The 18,836-nt window shown below is 47.5% G+C and overlaps 1 pseudogene across 1 annotated transcript in view; it reads left to right on the top strand.

Annotated features, from left to right (window-relative positions):
- Positions 1–590: 590 nt before the first annotated feature.
- LOC311129303 (leucine-rich repeat and guanylate kinase domain-containing protein-like) overlaps positions 591–18,836 on the top strand; it is a 28,820-nt pseudogene continuing 10,574 nt past the window's right edge. The window contains exons 1-10 of the transcript in view: positions 591–616; positions 857–958; positions 1,265–1,346; positions 1,450–1,574; positions 3,061–3,204; positions 3,579–3,659; positions 3,796–3,882; positions 12,376–12,482; positions 12,815–12,912; positions 14,095–14,191. The product of the transcript in view is annotated as a leucine-rich repeat and guanylate kinase domain-containing protein-like (transcript). The remainder of the gene's footprint in view (positions 617–856; positions 959–1,264; positions 1,347–1,449; positions 1,575–3,060; positions 3,205–3,578; positions 3,660–3,795; positions 3,883–12,375; positions 12,483–12,814; positions 12,913–14,094; positions 14,192–18,836) is intronic.

Below are 18,836 nucleotides of genomic sequence, written 5' to 3'. Positions count from 1 at the left end.
ATATATTTACTACGACACTACCCTAGGCTAATTAGTAAGTAAAGATAGCGAAAAAGTATTATTTCTAAAAAAAAATCTTATACTTCAACATTTTCAAGATATCGGTAAGCAAACAACGCCCCAGTATTCCTCTGGGTCACCCACTTGCTATCCAAATGAGTCAATGACACAGGAGACCACTGATGCGCAACCATTTCCTGCTGCGGTTCATCAGCCGTGTGCAGACACGTTTTCAACCTCCGAGGAAGAGGAGGAGAAGACAATGGAGGTAAGGGAGGAAACTAGGGGTAACATAGCTAAATGAATAAGGATACTAGCTAGTTTGGCTTGTTTTCATGAGACTGCGTTAGTCAGATGAGCCATGAGTCTTTGGAGAATAACAAACGCTGTTTATGTTAATTACTTTGATGGTGCAAGCAACTTCTCTCTCTTGCTACTCAGAGGTTCATAATAACAGCAGAGGTTTGGTGCATAAAAACAATGCATTACTTTTTCTATTGTGTACTCCAACTCATACAGAAAAACGATGGTGTGTTGACTGAAGAGGAAGTATCCAGCTGTTTATCCAACCTCTGCCACTGGACTAGAGCATGTCTATCAGTTCCTCTCTGCACCTGTAAGAACACACACACACACAACACACACACTTCAGGTTGATAATATACTTTAAAAGAGTAACTGTTTACCATCAGACTAATCGCAGAAGATTATCTAACAAATCTGTTTACTTTCCATTTGTGTTGCATTTATTTCCTTGTTTTGTTTTTGTGTCATGTGGAATTCAATTTCGGAATATGTCTGTTGCCATCTCTCCCACTCTGCTCGCCCAACTCTCCTAATGTTTGTTGACTGGTAGATTTATCCTGTGTATAAGCCACATGCCATATCTCATCATCCTGGATGCCTCCCACAATGAACTCACCGACTTTTTGGATTCCAGCCGCCCAAGAACCTCAAGGTAGGACCTTCAGCAGACAGGATAAGACAATGGTTGATTTGTGGCTTGGGGTTTATGTAAGCCTATAGTCCCAGAAGATGGGCTCCAATCATCATAGACCATTTATAGTGTTATTCCATATGCTTACTAAGTATTACCTACCCTTGAATGACAAGGAACTTACCAGGTTTGACTTCTTCTTGTTGTTTAGCAATTATACAGTACTAGTAGAATTTATTATACTATGCATACATTTGGTCGTTTATTTTCATATTTCTTCCTTGCAAAAAGCATTTAAAGATTGGTCCACTTGAATAATTATTCATGTTTGTCAACTTTTCCCATAACCAGATGTCAGTGATGACACATTTGTCAGCCTATTCGTCTCTGAGTAAACTGAATCTGGACTGTATCCTTTAAAAAAGCATTTACACACACACACAAACGTCAAGTTTTTATCTAGACTACTTCCTCATTGCATACCATTCTTAACGTGTACCCTCTCTGGACAGACAACTGTTTCAGTGAGATTGGTGGTCTGCTGCATTGTGCCAGCCTCACACACCTCAGCCTGGCACACAACAAAATCTCCCGTATCAGTGGCCTGGACAACCTGCCAATCAAAGACCTCTGTCTGGTAGGTCTTAACTCCTCCACCTGCCTCTTGAATGATTTAATTTCTAAAACTTTTCGTGTGTGCTATATATGGAGATATCGCTTTACGTTAATAATTATATTGTTAGAAAGATTCTTAGAGATAATATTTGAGTTATTATGCTAATTTGTGAATATGCCCATCCTGTTGTATAGACGCAGCTCTCCAAGCACATCTGTACTGTGGTTAGTGGTTGGTCTTGTGGTTTAATTAATATGGCCTACAGACTAGCACACACGTGTTTTCCTGTGAATCAGTTGTTTTCTGTTTTCACCTTGATGTATCTCCTCGTCACCTGGTGTATAAATTCTTCCATTATGTCATCACTTTTCAAAAAGGTTATTCCCCCAGTATGGTGCCAGTAATGCGTGCACACAATATTTTAGCACTTCTTTCTCTTCAAACATGATAACAGCAGGTGGTGTATTTTTAACTCTTCCCCCCCGTCTCATATTTAAACCCCAGACATAATTGAGCTTCAGCTTTTCAAAGACACACCAACATGAGCTCCAGTGTGAGAGCCACCATATGGCTGTACCAGCGGGCCTCCGGACCCTTCCCTCTCCCTCTCTGACAGATGCTGGTGTCCTTTATCAAAGTGATTCCTCATCGTCAGCACGATGCAGCGTGTCCTCCCCTGTCCGGTTCCCCCCTCCCCTCTGGGGCCAGCTGCCAGCGGTGTCAGTGAGCCTGGACCCTGTTCAACCCCCCCCCCTTTCTTCCTCCCTCACACCTCACCCCGTAGCATCCCTGTCAACCAGGGAACCAGCCGCTGTCTCCATCTCCCCTCTCCCTTCCCTCTCGGCCCTCTCCTGCCCAGCCACGCTCCCTAACAGTGTGCTACCTGTCAGCCAGCCGCCTCTCTCAGCCCATCACACCCAGGCCTCGAGAGCTTCCAGGGCTCTGCGCGGTCACCGTCCCCCGCTGTCAGCAGCTCTCTGCCAGGCAGGCTAGCGGTGGAGGGCAGGGCATGGGGGCACAGGGGCTGGATCCTGGATGACAGCCCACGCAGGGGGAAGGTGGGGTGAGGATGGGTAGTTACAGAGGAGGAGGGATGGTGGGTTATAGAGGAGAGGAGGCCTGGTCTGTAGTGCTTTTGGCATGCCCACACCAGTGTCTGGCCAGCTGTTCACCTGTCACTCCTCACCTGTCAGCCCGTACCGTTGGAGCTGGCCTGTCAATCACACACGCCGTCTCAAGGAGAAGTTTTAAACTCCTTACAGATGGGGAAGGGAACACTCTATGGTAACTTTGATAGTGGAGGTGTGGGGTGGGTATGTGCGTGTGACGTGTGACGTGCGTATGTGTCTGTGCGTGTGACTTGGGTGTGTGTACGTGGGTGTGTGTAGGAGGAGGGGGAGTTGTGTGTGAGCTTGTGTACGTTTATTGATATGTGTGTGTGTGTATTTGTCCACACAGGGTACTCATATTCCCAGTGTTTGTCATGTATCACGTTCTCTCTATCCAGAGGGGGAATCAGATTGAGAAGATAGAGAATGTGGAGACTCTGAGAACCCTGCAGGTCCTGGATCTGTCTCTGAACCGCATCACAAGTCTGTCAGGCCTGCAGAACCTCCATCTGCTGGGCTCCATCAACCTGGAGAGGGACCTGGTGAGCACAGTTCATTTCTTACTTTAAATTCCTTAATGTCCTGCTCTCTTGTCAACCTGGAGAGGAACCTGGTGAGCACAGTTCATTCCTTAATGTCCTGCTCTCTTGTCAACCTGGAGAGGAACCTGGTGAGCACAGTTCATTCCTTAATGTCCTGCTCTCTTGTCAATCTGGAGAGGAACCTGGTGAGCACAGTTCATTCCTTAATGTCCTGCTCTCTTGTCAACCTGGAGAGGAACCTGGTGAGCACAGTTCATTCCTTAATGTCCTGCTCTCTTGTCAACCTGGAGAGGAACCTGGTGAGCACAGTTCATTCCTTAATGTCCTGCTCTCTTGTTATCTGATGTTTTTTGTGTATGATATACTGTTCTTAGATCAGTGAAATTAAGGAGGCCACACACATCCATGACCTGTGGCTGCTCCGGGAGCTGAATCTGCAGAGAAACCCAGTCCAGGTAGCTGCACTGCACCTACACCCAGAACACATCACTAAACTAACAAGTTATCTCCCTAATGCTGTCTGCGTGCTCTGTACTGACAATAGACATATCCATGAAAATGCTGCCTCTTTCACTGTCGTTTCAACCCCAGGAGCAGCTGGACTATAGACTGGCAGTGATCTTCCTCCTTCAACACCTAACTGTCCTGGACCAGGAGAAAGTCACAGCAGAGGAGAAGGTAGGTGGATGTATGAGATGCTGATCAGTGATTGAACTTAAGGATACTAGCCAGCCCAGGTCCAAAATCTGCTATGTGATGATGGTAAAGACAACATTTCACCTGCATCTCGGGCTAGCTTGGCAAATGTCCTACTAGATTTCCATCCATGTGTGTAATACTCCTGAGTGGCGCAGTGGTCTAAGCACTGCGTGCTAACTGTGCCACTAGAGATCCTGGTTCGAATCCAGGCTCTGTCGTAGCCGGCCGCGACCGGGAGACTCATGGGCGGCGCACAATTGGCCCAGCGTCGTCCAGGGTAGGGGAGGGAATGGCCGGCAGGGATGTAGCTCAGTTGATAGAGCATGGCGTTTGCAACGCCAGGGTTGTGGGTTCGTTTCCCACGGGGGGCCAGTATAAAAATATATATATATATGCATTCACTAACTGTAAGTCGCTCTGGATAAGAGCGTCTGCTAAATGACTTAAATGTAAATGTAGTATGTTGTTTATTAAAAACAATGGGCTAGGCATCTGTTGGGATCTGTAGAGGTTTTAATGATACATACAGTACATCTAGATAGGACTGACTTGAAATAAGATATTTATCGCCAGTGTGACATATGAACATCTACCTGCTGTGTTCCCCAGGTGTCGGCTGTGAACAATGTGACATATGAACATCTACCTGCTGTGTTCCCCAGGTGTCGGCTGTGAACAATGTGGCATATGAACATCTTCCCCATGTTCCGCAGGTGTCGACTGTGAACATTGTGACATATGAACGTCACCTCCCCCCGTGTTCCCCAGGTGTCGACTGTGAACATTGTGACATATGAACGTCACCCCCCCCCCCCCCCGTGTTCCCCAGGTGTCGACTGTGAACATTGTGACATATGAACGTCTCCCCCCCGTGTTCCCCAAGTGTCGGCTGTGAACATTGTGATATACAGTGAGGGAAAAAAGTATTTGATCCCCTGCTGATTTTGTATGTTTGCCCACTGACAAAGACATGATCAGTCTAGAATTTTAATGGTAGGTTTATTTGAACAGTGAGAGACAGAATAACAACAACAAAATCCAGAAAAACGCATGTCAAAAATGTTATACATTGATTTGCATTTTAATGAGGGAAATTAGTATTTGACCCCCTCTCAATCAGAAAGATTTCTGGCTCCCAGGTGTCTTTTATACAGGTAACGAGCTGAGATTAGGAGCACACTCTTAAAGGGAGTGTTATGTGGGCAGCTTGTCTCTCCCTTTTCTGTTTCCCTTCCTCCTTGTTTTGTCCCCTCTTTTTCTGTTGTATGTGTGTTTGTCCCCTTTATGTGGGTGTGTCTGGAGTGGAGCAGGGGGCGTGCTCAGGATCTGCCTCTCCTGTGCAGCTGCGGGTTGTTTCCAGTGATTCCTGCCTACGCAGCTGCATCCTATTCTCTCATCAACCTGCACTACTTATTCCTGGGCATGGCTCTCCACCGGCGCCAGATCGTTGTTCTTACCAGAGCGGTAACTTGGCTCACCAGTAAAGTTATTTTGTCTTTGTCTTCAGCCTGGCTCTCCACTCTCCTTAACCTGTCGTTTGTTTTGTCTTCAGTTCGGACATACCTCCCAACCTGCCTGCCTTCCTGCCTGTCGGTCTGCCTGCCTGCCTGCCTGCCTGCCTGCCTGCCTGCCTGCCTGCCTCAGCCTCTCCTTCCTCCGGAGCCGACTAGCCCACTCTGTTCCTTTACTTCAGTTGTTTTTGGACTAAGACAATTTGAACTTTTATTAAAATATTTTTGTTTCTTCCACTCCCTTTGTCGTGTTGGTTTCTCTGAGTGCTGGGTTGAACCATAGCCATAACAGAACGATCTGGCCATGGACCCAACAGAGAAACAGCACGGGGCAAACAAAGACAGCTTCCAACAAGCTATCCAGGCTCAAGGAACGTTGCTAGGACAGCATGACCAGTTGATTCGGACTCTTGTGGAAGATAATCATCAACTGCTGAACCAGGTGACTCAGTTAACTACACACGTCTCTAAATTGTCTGTTATCAGTTCTCCATCTCTCTCTGACCCCCAGTTTGATGCACCCCAAGTTGTTTCCTCGGACACTAGGCAGGCTTCGTTCCGTCGGGAACCCCCTGTCACGTCGCCTGAACCGTTCAATGGAGAATTGGACAAGTGCCGGGGATTTTTGCTTCAGTGTGACTTGATTTTTCGGCAGAGACCACTGTCGTTTTCTACTGATTCATCTAAGGTACATTATGTTCTGGGGCTGTTAAGAGGGAAAGCTCTGGTTTGGGCTGAGGCTGTGTGCTCAGATCAAACTTTGACTGGATTGACTTTTGCTGATTTCTCTGCTAAATTGAAGACTGTTTTTGACCATCCTGACCATGTGGGTAATTCCTCCAAGATACTTTTTAATTTGAGGCAGGGTTCTAACAGTGTGGCAGAGTACTCTATTGAGTTCTGGACGTTGGCAGCGGACTCCAAGTGGAACAATGTGGCACTTCAAGGAGCATTTCTAAACGGTTTGAATGAAGCCATTAAGGATGAACTGGCTGCTCGTGATGAGCCACATGATTTACATTCTCTCGTTTCCCTGTCCATCAAGCTAGACAATCGGTTGCGGGAGAGGCGTCGGGAGAGAGGCGATCGGCCACATCTAGGAGGACGAGTTCCCCAGCCTTCAACCACTCGAGTCTCGCCTCTCCGGAGTCGGCAGCTTCTTGTTCCTGATTCCATCCCGAGCACAGAGGAGGAACCTATGCAAGTGGGTCGAGCTCGACTACCTCCAGCTGAGCGGCAACGGCGCCTCCAGGCGGGTGAGTGCCTGTACTGTGGAGACGCCACACACATTCTGGCTACATGCCCTAAGCGGCCAAAAGACAAGGCTCGCTCGTAACGGTGGGTCTACTTGCGAGCCCAGAGTTAGATCCTGAACCCATCATTCCCCGATTACAAGTACCTGTAACCTTACGTTTCCAGAGTCATTCCCTGCCACTCTCAGCTCTCATAGACTCAGGTGCAGAAGATAACTTTATTAGCCACCAGTTCGTTACACAAGCTCGTATCCCCATGGAGCCACTACCTACCCCCATCCGGGTCACAGCCCTTGATGGGCGCCTCCTCGCGGAGATAACTCATCAAACCACCCCCGTTTCCCTAGTGATTTCTGGCAATCATTGTGAAAGCATTCAGCTAAGAGTTATGTCTGGCTCAGCTACCTCCCTAATCCTTGGCTTCCCCTGGTTGGCTCTTCACAACCCACAAATTGATTGGACACGTCACACCATTCTCAGTTGGAGCACTAACTGCCATTCCGAGTGCCTGAGGTCAGCGGTTCCCCCCACTAAGTGTAACCCAACTCCTCCCTCAGCTCCTCTTGATCTGTCATCTGTCCCCAAAGAATACCATGACTTAGCGGAGGTTTTCAGTAAGGACAAGGCTCTGTCTCTACCACCACATAGGCCTTATGATTGCCCTATTGAACTGCTTCCTGGTGCTCCCTTGCCCTCTAGTCGGTTATACAATCTGTCCCGACCGGAAAGAGAGGCAATGGAGCAGTACATTGGTGATTCTCTGGTCTCGGGCATAATCCGTCCCTCGTCGTCTCCTTTGGGTGCAGGTTTCTTTTTCGTGGAAAAGAAGGACAAGTCGTTACGCCCCTGTATCGATTTCAGGGGTTTAAACAACATAACTGTTAAAAACAAGTATCCCCTTCCACTCATCAACTCAGCTTTTGAACCTCTGCATGGCGCCACAGTGTTTTCCAAGCTCGACCTCAGGAATGCTTATCACCTTGTCCGAATCCGAAAGGGAGATGAGTGGAAAACCGCTTTCAACACTCCACTGGGACATTTTGAGTATTTGGTCATGCCCTTTGGGCTTTCAAATGCCCCTGCGGTTTTCCAAGCCATGGTGAACGATGTTCTTAGGGATTTTTTGAACCGTTTTGTCTTTGTATACCTGGATGATATTCTTGTTTTTTCCAAGTCACCCGAGGAGCATGAGTCACACGTCCGTCAAGTCCTTCAACGGCTCTTGGAGAACAAGCTGTACGTCAAAGCAGAGAAGTGTGAGTTCCACAAACAGTCTACATCGTTCCTTGGATTCATAATTGAGAGCGGGCAGGTGAAGGCGGACCCCGAGAAGATCCGGGCAGTGACGGAATGGCCCACACCCACCACCCGTAAGCAACTTCAACGATTTTTGGGCTTTGCTAACTTCTACCGTAGATTCATTAAGGGTTTTAGTAGAGTGGTGGCACCCCTTACAAGACTCACATCTCCTAAAGTCCCTTTTCGGTGGTCCCCTGAGGCGGAGCAGGCGGTAGGGGTTTTGAAGGAACTGTTTTCCACCTCCCCCGTGTTGATACACCCCAATACCTCTCTGCAGTTTGTTGTGGAGGTGGACGTGTCGGACTCAGGTGTGGGAGCAGTCCTCTCCCAGCGCTCCCCCACTGACCAAAGGCTTCACCCCTGTGCTTTTTTCTCCAAGAAATTGTCACCCACAGAACGGAATTACGACGTTGGAAACCGGGAACTGCTGGCGGTCAAGCTTGCACTGGAAGAATGGCGGCACTGGCTGGATGGAGCTGAATTGCCGTTTGTGGTCTGGACTGACCACAAAAACTTGGCTTACATCCAAGCCACTAAGAGACTCAACTCACGCCAAGCCAGATGGGCCCTGTTTTTTAGTAGGTTTAACTTTATTCTTACATACAGACCGGGGTCAAGAAATGTTAAACCAGATGCTTTGTCCCGCCAGTTTGCTGACCCTTCGGAGACCAGCGAGCCTGAGGCAGTCCTGCCTTCCTCATGCGTCGTGGCGGCTGTTCAGTGGGAGATCGAGTCTCTTGTGAAGACTGCACTTGCCACGGACCCGGGACCGGGTGATGGACCTCCCAACCTACTCTTTGTTCCCGAGACGGTCCGGTCTCAGGTGTTGCAGTGGATTCACACCTCCCGTTTTGCTGGTCACCCTGGGATGAGACGCACGTTGACGCTGCTTAGGAGACATTTTTGGTGGCCTTCAATGGAAACTGACGTTCGGGCTTTTGTGGCAGCCTGTTCAACCTGTGCTCGGGGCAAAGCCTCCCATCAGTCCCCTTCGGGGCTGCTGCTACCCCTCCCAGTTCCCAGCCGTCCCTGGTCCCACATTGCCATGGATTTTGTCACCGGCCTACCCAAGTCTGAAGGTAATGATACTATACTTACCATTGTGGACAGATTCTCTAAATCTGTCCACTATATAGCATTACCAAAATTACCGTCTGCCAGTGAGACAGCGGACCTCCTAGTCCAACATGTATTCCGTCCCCATGGAATACCTGTGGACATCGTATCTGATAGAGGCCCACAGTTTACTTCCCGTGTTTGGAAGGGTTTCTGTTCTGCTTTGGGTGCTTCCGTTAGTCTGTCCTCAGGGTTTCATCCCCAGACCAACGGTCAAACAGAAAGAGCCAATCAAAACCTCGAAGCAACCCTTCGTTGTGTGGCTGCTCAACATCCATCATCCTGGGCTAAACATCTGCCCTGGATAGAGTACGCCCACAACTCCCTCACCGCCTCTGCCACCGGTCTTTCACCCTTCGAGGTTACCATGGGTTATCAACCCCCTCTGTTTCCTGCTCAGGAGAAGGAATTGGCTGTTCCTTCGGTTCAGGAGAACCTCCGCCGCTGCCAGAGAGTGTGGAGCGACGCTCGGGAAGCATTGCTTCGGACCACCGACAGGAACAAGACAACAGCGGATAGGAGCAGGACTCCCGCACCTGTGTTTCATCCTGGTCAAGAGGTTTGGCTGTCATCTAAGAACGTACCTCTTCGTACCAAATCACGCAAGCTGTCTCCTCGGTACCTGGGTCCGTTTGTGGTGGAATCCATCATTAACCCCGCTGCGGTTCGTTTGAAGTTGCCTTCAGCCATGAAGATACACCCTACCTTCCACGTCTCCCAACTGAAACCTGTGTCCTCCAGCCTTTTGTGTCCGCCGGCTGATCCACCTCCACCTGTTCGCCTCATTGACGACCATCCGGCCTACACTGTCAGTAGGCTCCTGGACTCTCGGAGGCGGGGTAGGGGTCTCCAATACCTAGTCGATTGGGAAGGTTATGGACCAGAGGAGAGGTCTTGGGTCCCTAAGCGTTTTGTGTTGGATCCTCAGCTGATCACGGACTTCCATCACGACAACCCTGACAGGCCTGGTGGGTCGCCAGGTGGCGACCATTGAGGGGGGGGTACTGTTATGTGGGCAGCTTGTCTCTCCCTTTTCTGTTTCCCTTCCTCCTTGTTTTGTCCCCTCTTTTTCTGTTGTATGTGTGTTTGTCCCCTTTATGTGGGTGTGTCTGGAGTGGAGCAGGGGGCGTGCTCAGGATCTGCCTCTCCTGTGCAGCTGCGGGTTGTTTCCAGTGATTCCTGCCTACGCAGCTGCATCCTATTCTCTCATCAACCTGCACTACTTATTCCTGGGCATGGCTCTCCACCGGCGCCAGATCGTTGTTCTTACCAGAGCGGTAACTTGGCTCACCAGTAAAGTTATTTTGTCTTTGTCTTCAGCCTGGCTCTCCACTCTCCTTAACCTGTCGTTTGTTTTGTCTTCAGTTCGGACATACCTCCCAACCTGCCTGCCTTCCTGCCTGTCGGTCTGCCTGCCTGCCTGCCTGCCTGCCTGCCTGCCTGCCTGCCTCAGCCTCTCCTTCCTCCGGAGCCGACTAGCCCACTCTGTTCCTTTACTTCAGTTGTTTTTGGACTAAGACAATTTGAACTTTTATTAAAATATTTTTGTTTCTTCCACTCCCTTTGTCGTGTTGGTTTCTCTGAGTGCTGGGTTGAACCATAGCCATAACAGGGAGTGCTTCTAATCTCAGCTTGTTACCTGTATAAAAGACACCTGTCCACAGAAGCAATCAATCAATCAGATTCCAAACTCTCCACCATGGCCAAGACCAAAGAGCTCTCCAAGGATGTCAGGGACAAGATTGTAGACCTACACAAGGCTGGAATGGGCTACAAGACCATCGCCAAGCAGCTTGGTGAGAAGGTGACAACAGTTGGTGTGATTATTCGCAATATGGAAGAAACACAAAAGAACTGTCAATCTCCCTCGGCCTGGGGCTCCATGCAAGATCTCACCTCGTGGAGTTGCAATGATCATGAGAACGGTGAGGAATCAGCCCAGAACTACACGGGAGGATCTTGTCAATGATCTCAAGGCAGCTGGGACCATAGTGACCACGAAAACAATTGCTAACCCACTACGCCGTCAAGGACTGAAATCCTGCAGCGCCCGCAAGGTCCCCCTGCTCAAGAAAGCACATATACAGGGCCGTCTGAAGTTTGCCAATGAACATCTGAATGATTCCGAGGAGAACTGGGTGAAAGTGTTGTGGTCAGATGAGACCAAAATGGAGCTCTTTGGCATCAACTCAACTCGCCGTGTTTGGAGGAGGAGGAATGCTGCCTATGACCCCAAGAACATCATCCCCACCGTCAAACATGGAGGTGGAAACATTATGCTTTGGGGGTGTTTTTCTGCTAAGGGGACAGGACAACTTCACCGCATCAAAGGGACGATGGACGGGGCCATGAACCGTCAAATCTTGGGTGAGAACCTCCTTCCCTCAGCCAGGGCATTGAAAATGGGTCGTGGATGGGTATTCCAGCATGATAATGACCCAAAACACACGGCCAAGGCAACAAAGGAGTGGCTCAAGAAGAAGCACATTAAGGTCCTGGAGTAGCCAATCTCCAGACCTTAATCCCATAGAAAATATGTGGAGGGAGCTGAAGGTTCGAGTTGCCAAACGTCAGGCTCGAAACCTTAATGACTTGGAGAAGATCTGCAAAGAGGAGTGGGACAAAATCCCTCCTGAGATGTGTGCAAACCTGGTGGCCAACTACAAGAAACGTCTGACCTCTGTGATTGCCAAAAAGGGTTTTGCCACCAAGTACTAAGTCATGTTTTGCAGAGGGGTCAAATACTTATTTCCCTCATTAAAATGCAAATCAATTTATAACATTTTTGACATGCGTTTTTCTGGATTTTATTGTTGTTATTCTGTCTCTCACTGTTCAAATAAACCTACCATTAAAATTATAGACTGATCATGTCTTTGTCAGTGGGCAAACATACAAAATCAGCAGGGGATCAAATACTTTTTTCCCTCACTGTATGAACGTTTACCCCCCCCCCCCCCCCCCCCGTGTTCCCCAGGTGTCGGCTGTGAACATTGTGACATATGAACGTCCCCCCCGTCCCCGTCCCCTGTGTTCCCCAAGTGACGGCTGTGAACATTGTGATATATGAACGTCTCCCCCCGTGTTCCCCAGGTGTCGACTGTGAACATTGTGACATATGAACGTCACCCCCCCTCGTGTTCCCCAGGTGTCGACTGTGAACATTGTGACAAATGAACGTCCCCCCTGTGTTCCCCAAGTGTCGGCTGTGAACATTGTGACACTTGGGGAACGTTGGGTGTCGGCTGTGAACATTGTGTCATATGAACGTCTCCCCCCCCCGTGTTCCCCAGGTGTCGGCCTTGAACAAGTACGACCCTCCTCTGGAGGTGGTGGCGGCCAGGGAGCACATGAGCCACATGGTATACCAGCTGATGCAGCCTCAGGTCATCAATGATAGGTAAAAATAGCAGGATCCGTCAACTACCCTGACTGGACTACCCTCCTCATAACATGACTCTCAGCCAATAAGAAGTCGATACGATGAATAATCTAAATAAAGCTTACTTACTAAATTAACTTGTGCTCGCAATCTTTAAAAATGAAGAACCCTAGCTTTTCTGACATTTATGCTCTATTCATACATCATAGAAACTGACCTAGAAAAATCAGATTTTTCTGATTGGCTAGTTGTCCTGAACAATGGTAAAGTACTTCCTAGACTTTTTATCCTTGTGCTCTCCCTCTCTCTAAATGGTACTATATCGTCCATGTGTTGCTGTGTGTTCCCAGCACCCTACCCAGTCTGGACTCTCCCTACCCCATGCTGCTGTTGACTGGGCCCCAGGCTTGTGGGAAGAGAGAGAGTTTAACGACTTCTTCGCCTACGGGTGAGTCCCAAGGGCCAAATGCCACCCTATTTCTTACATAATAGTGCACTACTTTTGGCAAGCTGTGGCCAAACTCTGTGGGCTTGTATGCATCCAGAATGCCACACTATTCCTTATATAGTGCACCACTTTTGGCTAGCTTTGCTTCTAGGGTTTTGTGCTCATTGGAATAGACTTTATCAAAGGATGCAGCTAGCTTAAATATGAGAAGGCCTGGTCACAGGTGAAGGCTAGGGTTAGGGTTATTGTTTAGGATGGTGCTAAATATATTTCTCTAGGATCCCCTCTGGTTCCCCATCCATAGATACATTATACTTCCATACTGTTAAACCAGATGTTTAGTACTTCCAACACATGAGTGATGGCGAGTGATAAAGATACATGCAGTAAATAGAATGGTAGAGAGAGCACGTATACTGGAGCGCTGAAATCAAAAGAACATCTGCCGGACATGGCTTGTCTGTGGCTCTCACCTCACGTCTGGTTTTATTAGAAACCTCTAGACCAGGGCTCTCCAACCCAGTTCCTGGAGAGCTACCCTCCTGTAGGTTTTTGCTCCAACCTCAGTTGTAACTAACCTGATTCAGTTTATCAACCAGCCAATTATTAGAATCAGGTGCACTAGATTAGGGTTGGAGTGAAAACCTTCTGGATGGTAGCTCTCCAAGAACAGGGTAGGAGAGCCCTGCTCTACATACAAACATTCACTCATGCACACACACACACACACACTTCCCTCTACATCCCAAAACCCACCACCACCAAGCCCCTCTCCTCTCCAGAGCTAACGTTAAAAACAGTTAACATACTTACCCCTCCTAAATGACAAGATCCAGTTGATGTGGACATTGGAGTGCTCCACCTCACCTGTATAGGGGAGTCGGAGTGTGTGCATGAAAGCGAGTGTGTGGCACGTGTCTGTCTATATATCTAGTCTGTTCGTCTTTCTGTCTCGGTGTGTTGCAATACCATTATGATCCTTTGGAGTTTTGATTCGTTTTTAATTTTGGATCATTGTGCGCTTGTTGATATTTACTACATTGATTGATAGGAACAAGGAACATAAGCATTTCGCTGCACCCGCCATAACACCTGCTAAACTGTGTACGCGTACAATAGAATTGAGTTGCTAGCTTGTATTGCTGTATTTTGAATGGATCCATTTGTCTCTTGTTGTCACAGAGTCTGCCATACCACCAGGGGTCCCTACTTTGGGGAAGAGGACGGGAGCGACTATCATTTTGTCACGGAGGAAGACTTTCAGAACATGATTCACATGGTACGTGTTTGAGATTGACTACATTGCAGTGTGATTGCGCAGAATTACTGATCTACAAATCACCTTGCATCCCAAATAACTATCCGTTGTGTGATCAACATTAGTGATTCTGCACCTCACCTTGCTCAAACTGATCCCCTCAAACACACTGATGGTGTGTCAGTCTGGTATTAATTGAAAGTATTTCAATTCGTAAAGATATAATGTTAAGGTTAAAAAATCCATGGTTAGCCCTGTCCATGACACCACCACATATTCATCATACTTCAGAATTTAAATAAACAGTATGTTCATCTAGCCAGCAATTTATTTGTGCAAATGTGTGTAGCCTAGACATGACAAGTCTTCTGGTTTGAAGTTTTGTAAGCTGTTCTCTTTTTTAACAATTGTCTTTTAGAGTTATGTCATACTGAGTTATTTGCTACATAAATATATTTCCTTATATCTACAATATTAGACACTTCAAAGCACAAGAGTTATCAAATATTCCCAAAGGAAGAACTCCTAGAAATCCTACACGGGGGGCCTGAGGTACTATAGAGTATGCCTGCCTGCCCGGCCAACTTTCTTTTAACTTGAGGCCCATTCGTTTTTATTTCTAAAGGTGATTATGTAAGTGCCGTGTGACCTTTATAAATAGAGGTCTCTCTCACAGTGATATTTGGAGGGAAACCCTTTGAAGTGGGGATCCTAACCGTGCACACTGTAAAGTCCAGAGGAAGTGTCTCAGGTGAAGTGGGGATCCTAACCGTGCACACTGTAAAGTCCAGAGGAAGTGTCTCAGGTGAAGTGGGGATCCTAACCGTGCACACTGTAAAGTCCAGAGGAAGTGTCTCAGGTGAAGTGGGGATCCTAACCGTGCACACTGTAAAGTCCAGAGGAAGTGTCTCAGGTGAAGTGGGGATCCTAACCGTGCACACTGTAAAGTCCAGAGGAAGTGTCTCAGGTGAAGTGGGGATCCTAACCGTTCACACTGTAAAGTCCAGAGGAAGTGTCTCAGGTGAAGTTCTCCAGACTGAAACCCTGATGAAGACGGCTTGCTGTGGAAACCTGGGCAGCTTTTCCTTTTCTTTAGACAGACTCCCTGGATCATTCAGACCACATCAAACCAGTTCAAATGTGGACCCTTCCTCCCTTACCACATACATACAGTGGGGAAAAAAAGTATTTAGTCAAATCAAATCAAAATCAAATCAAATTTTATTGGTCACATGCGCCGAATACAACAGGTGCAGACATTACAGTGAAATGCTTACTTACAGCCCTTAACCAACAGTGCATTTATTTTAAACAAAAAAAGTAAGAATAAAACAACAACAAAAAAAGTGTTGAGAAAAAAAGAGCAGAAGTAAAATAAAGTGACAGTAGGGAGGCTATATATACAGTAAAATAAAGTGACAGTAGGGAGGCTATATATACAGGGGGGTACCGTTGCAGAGTCAATGTGCGGGGGCACCGGCTAGTTGAGGTAGTTGAGGTAATATGTACATGTGGGTAGAGTTAAAGTGACTATGCATAAATACTTAACAGAGTAGCAGCAGCGTAAAAAGGATGGGGTGGGGGGGCAGTGCAAATAGTCCGGGTAGCCATGATTAGCTGTTCAGGAGTCTTATGGCTTGGGGATAGAAGCTGTTGAGAAGTCTTTTGGACCTAGACTTGGCACTCCGGTACCGCTTGCCGTGCGGCAGCAGAGAGAACAGTCTATGACTAGGGTGGCTGGAGTCTTTGACAATTTTGAGGGCCTTCCTCTGACACCGCCTGGTATAGAGGTCCTGGATGGCAGGGAGCTTTGCCCCAGTGATGTACTGGGCCGTACGCACTACCCTCTGTAGTGCCTTGCGGTCAGAGGCCAAGCAGTTGCCATACCAGGCGGTGATGCAACCAGTCAGGATGCTCTCGATGGTGCAGCTGTAGAATTTTTTGAGGATCTGAGGACCCATGCCAAATCTTTTTAGTCTCCTGAGGGGGAATAGGCTTTGTCGTGCCCTCTTCAAGACTGTCTTGGTGTGTTTGGACCATGATAGTTCGTTGGTGATGTGGACACCAAGGAACTTGAAGCTCTCAACCTGTTCCACTACAGCCCCGTCGATGAGAATGGGGGCGTGCTCAGTCCTCTTTTTTTTCCTGTAGTCCACAATCATCTCCTTTGTCTTGGTCACGTTGAGGGAGAGGTTGTTGTCCTGGCACCACACGGCCAGATCTCTGACCTCCTCCCTATAGGCTGTCTCATCGTTGTCGGTGATCAGGCCTACCACTGTTGTGTCGTCGGCAAACTTAATGATGGTGTTGGAGTCGTGCCTGGCCATGCAGTCATGGGTGAACAGAGAGTACAGGAGGGGACTGAGCATGCACCCCTGAGGGGCCCCCGTGTTGAGGATCAGTGTGGCAGATGTGTTGTTACCTACCCTTACCACCTGGGGGCGGCCCGTCAGGAAGTCCAGGATCCAGTTGCAGAGGGAGGTGTTTAGTCCCAGGATCCTTAGCTTAGTGATGAGCTTAGAGGGCACTATGGTGTTGAATGCTGAGCTGTAGTCAATGAATAGCATTCTCACGTAGGTGTTCCTCTTGTCCAGGTCGGAAAGGGCAGTGTGGAGTGCGATAGAGATTGCATCATCTGTGGATCTGTTGGGGCGGTATGCAAATTGGAGTGGGTCTAGGGTTTCTGGGATTATGCTGTTGATGTGAGCCATGACCAGTCTTTCAAAGCACGTCAGCCACCAATTGTGCAAGTTCTCCCACTTAAAAAGATGAGAGAGGCCTGTAATTTTCATCATAGGTACACGTCAACTATGACAGACAAAATGAGAAGAAAAAATCCAGAAAATCACATTGTAGGATTTTTAATGAATTTATTTGCAAATTATGGTGGAAAATAAGTATTTGGTCAATAACAAAAGTTTCTCAATACTTTGTTATATACCCTTTGTTGGCAATGACACAGGTCAAACGTTTTCTGTAAGTCTTCACATGGTTTTCACACACTGTTGCTTGTATTTTGGCCCATTCCTCCATGCAGATCTCCTCTAGAGCAGTGATGTTTTGGGGCTGTCACTGGGCAACACGGACTTTCAACTCCCTCCAAAGATTTTCTATGGGGTAGAGATCTGGAGACTGGCTAGGCCACTCCAGGACCTTGAAATGCTTCTTACGAAGCCACTCCTTCGTTGCCCGGGCGGTGTGTTTGGGATCATTGTCATGCTGAAAGACCCAGCCACGTTTCATCTTCAATGCCCTTGCTGATGGAAGGAGGTTTTCACTCAAAATCTCACGATACATGGCCCCATTCATTCTTTCCTTGACACGGATCAGTCGTCCTGGTCCCTTTGCAGAAAAACAGCCCCAAAGCATGATGTTTCCACCCCCATGCTTCACAGTAGGTATGGTGTTCTTTGGATGCAACTCAGCATTCTTTGTCCTCCAAACACGACGAGTTGAGTTTTTACCAAAAAGTTATATTTTGGTTTCATATGACCATATGACATTCTCCCAATCCTCTTCTGGATCATCCAAATGCACTCTAGCAAACTTCAGACGGGCCTGGACATGTACTGGCTTAAGCAGGGGGACACGTCTGCACTGCAGGATTTGAGTCCCTGGCGGCGTAGTGTGTTACTGATGGTAGGCTTTGTTACTTTGGTCCCAGCTCTCTGCAGGTCATTCACTAGGTCCCCCCATGTGGTTCTGGGATTTTTGCTCACCGTTCTTGTGATCATTTTGACCCCACGGGGTGAGATCTTGCGTGGAGCCCCAGATCGAGGGAGATTATCAGTGGTCTTGTATGTCTTCCATTTCCTAATAATTGCTCCCACAGTTGATTTCTTCAAACCAAGCTGCTTACCTATTGCAGATTCAGTCTTCCCAGCCTGGTGCAGGTCTACAATTTTGTTTCTGGTGTCCTTTGACAGCTCTTTGGTCTTGGCCATAGTGGAGTTTGGAGTGTGACTGTTTGAGGTTGTGGACAGGTGTCTTTTATACTGATAACAAGTTCAAACAGGTGCCATTAATACAGGTAACGAGTGGAGGACAGAGGAGCCTCTTAAAGAAGAAGTTACAGGTCTGTGAGAGCCAGAAATCTTGCTTGTTTGTAGGTGACCAAATACTTATTTTCCACCATAATTTGCAAATAAATTCATAAAAAATCCTACAATGTGATTTTCTGGATAATATTTCCTCAATTTGTCTGTCATAGTTGACGTGTACCTATGATGAAAATGACAGGCCTCTCTCATCTTTTTAAGTGGGAGAACTTGCACAATTGGTGGCTGACTAAATACTTTTTTCCCCCACTGTACATGACATACTCCCTGGATCATTCAGACCACATCAGACCAGTTCCGATGTGGACCCTTCCCCACTTACCACATACAGTGGGGAGAACAAGTATTTGATACACTGCCGATTTTGCAGGTTTTCCTACTTACAAAGCATGTAGAGGTCTGTAATTTTTATCATAGGTACACTTCAACTGTGAGAGACGGAATCTAAAACAAAAATCCAGAAAATCACATTGTATGATTTTTAAGTAATTAATTTGCATTTTATTGCATGACATAAGTATTTGATCACCTACCAACCAGTAAGAATTCCGGCTCTCACAGACCTGTTAGTTTTTCTTTAAGAAGCCATCCTGTTCTCCACTCATTAC

This window comes from Coregonus lavaretus (genome assembly GCF_964263955.1).
Source record: "Coregonus lavaretus genome assembly, chromosome: 5".
NCBI lineage: Eukaryota > Metazoa > Chordata > Actinopteri > Salmoniformes > Salmonidae > Coregonus > Coregonus lavaretus.
This window is presented reverse-complemented; position numbering and strand designations above follow the sequence as displayed.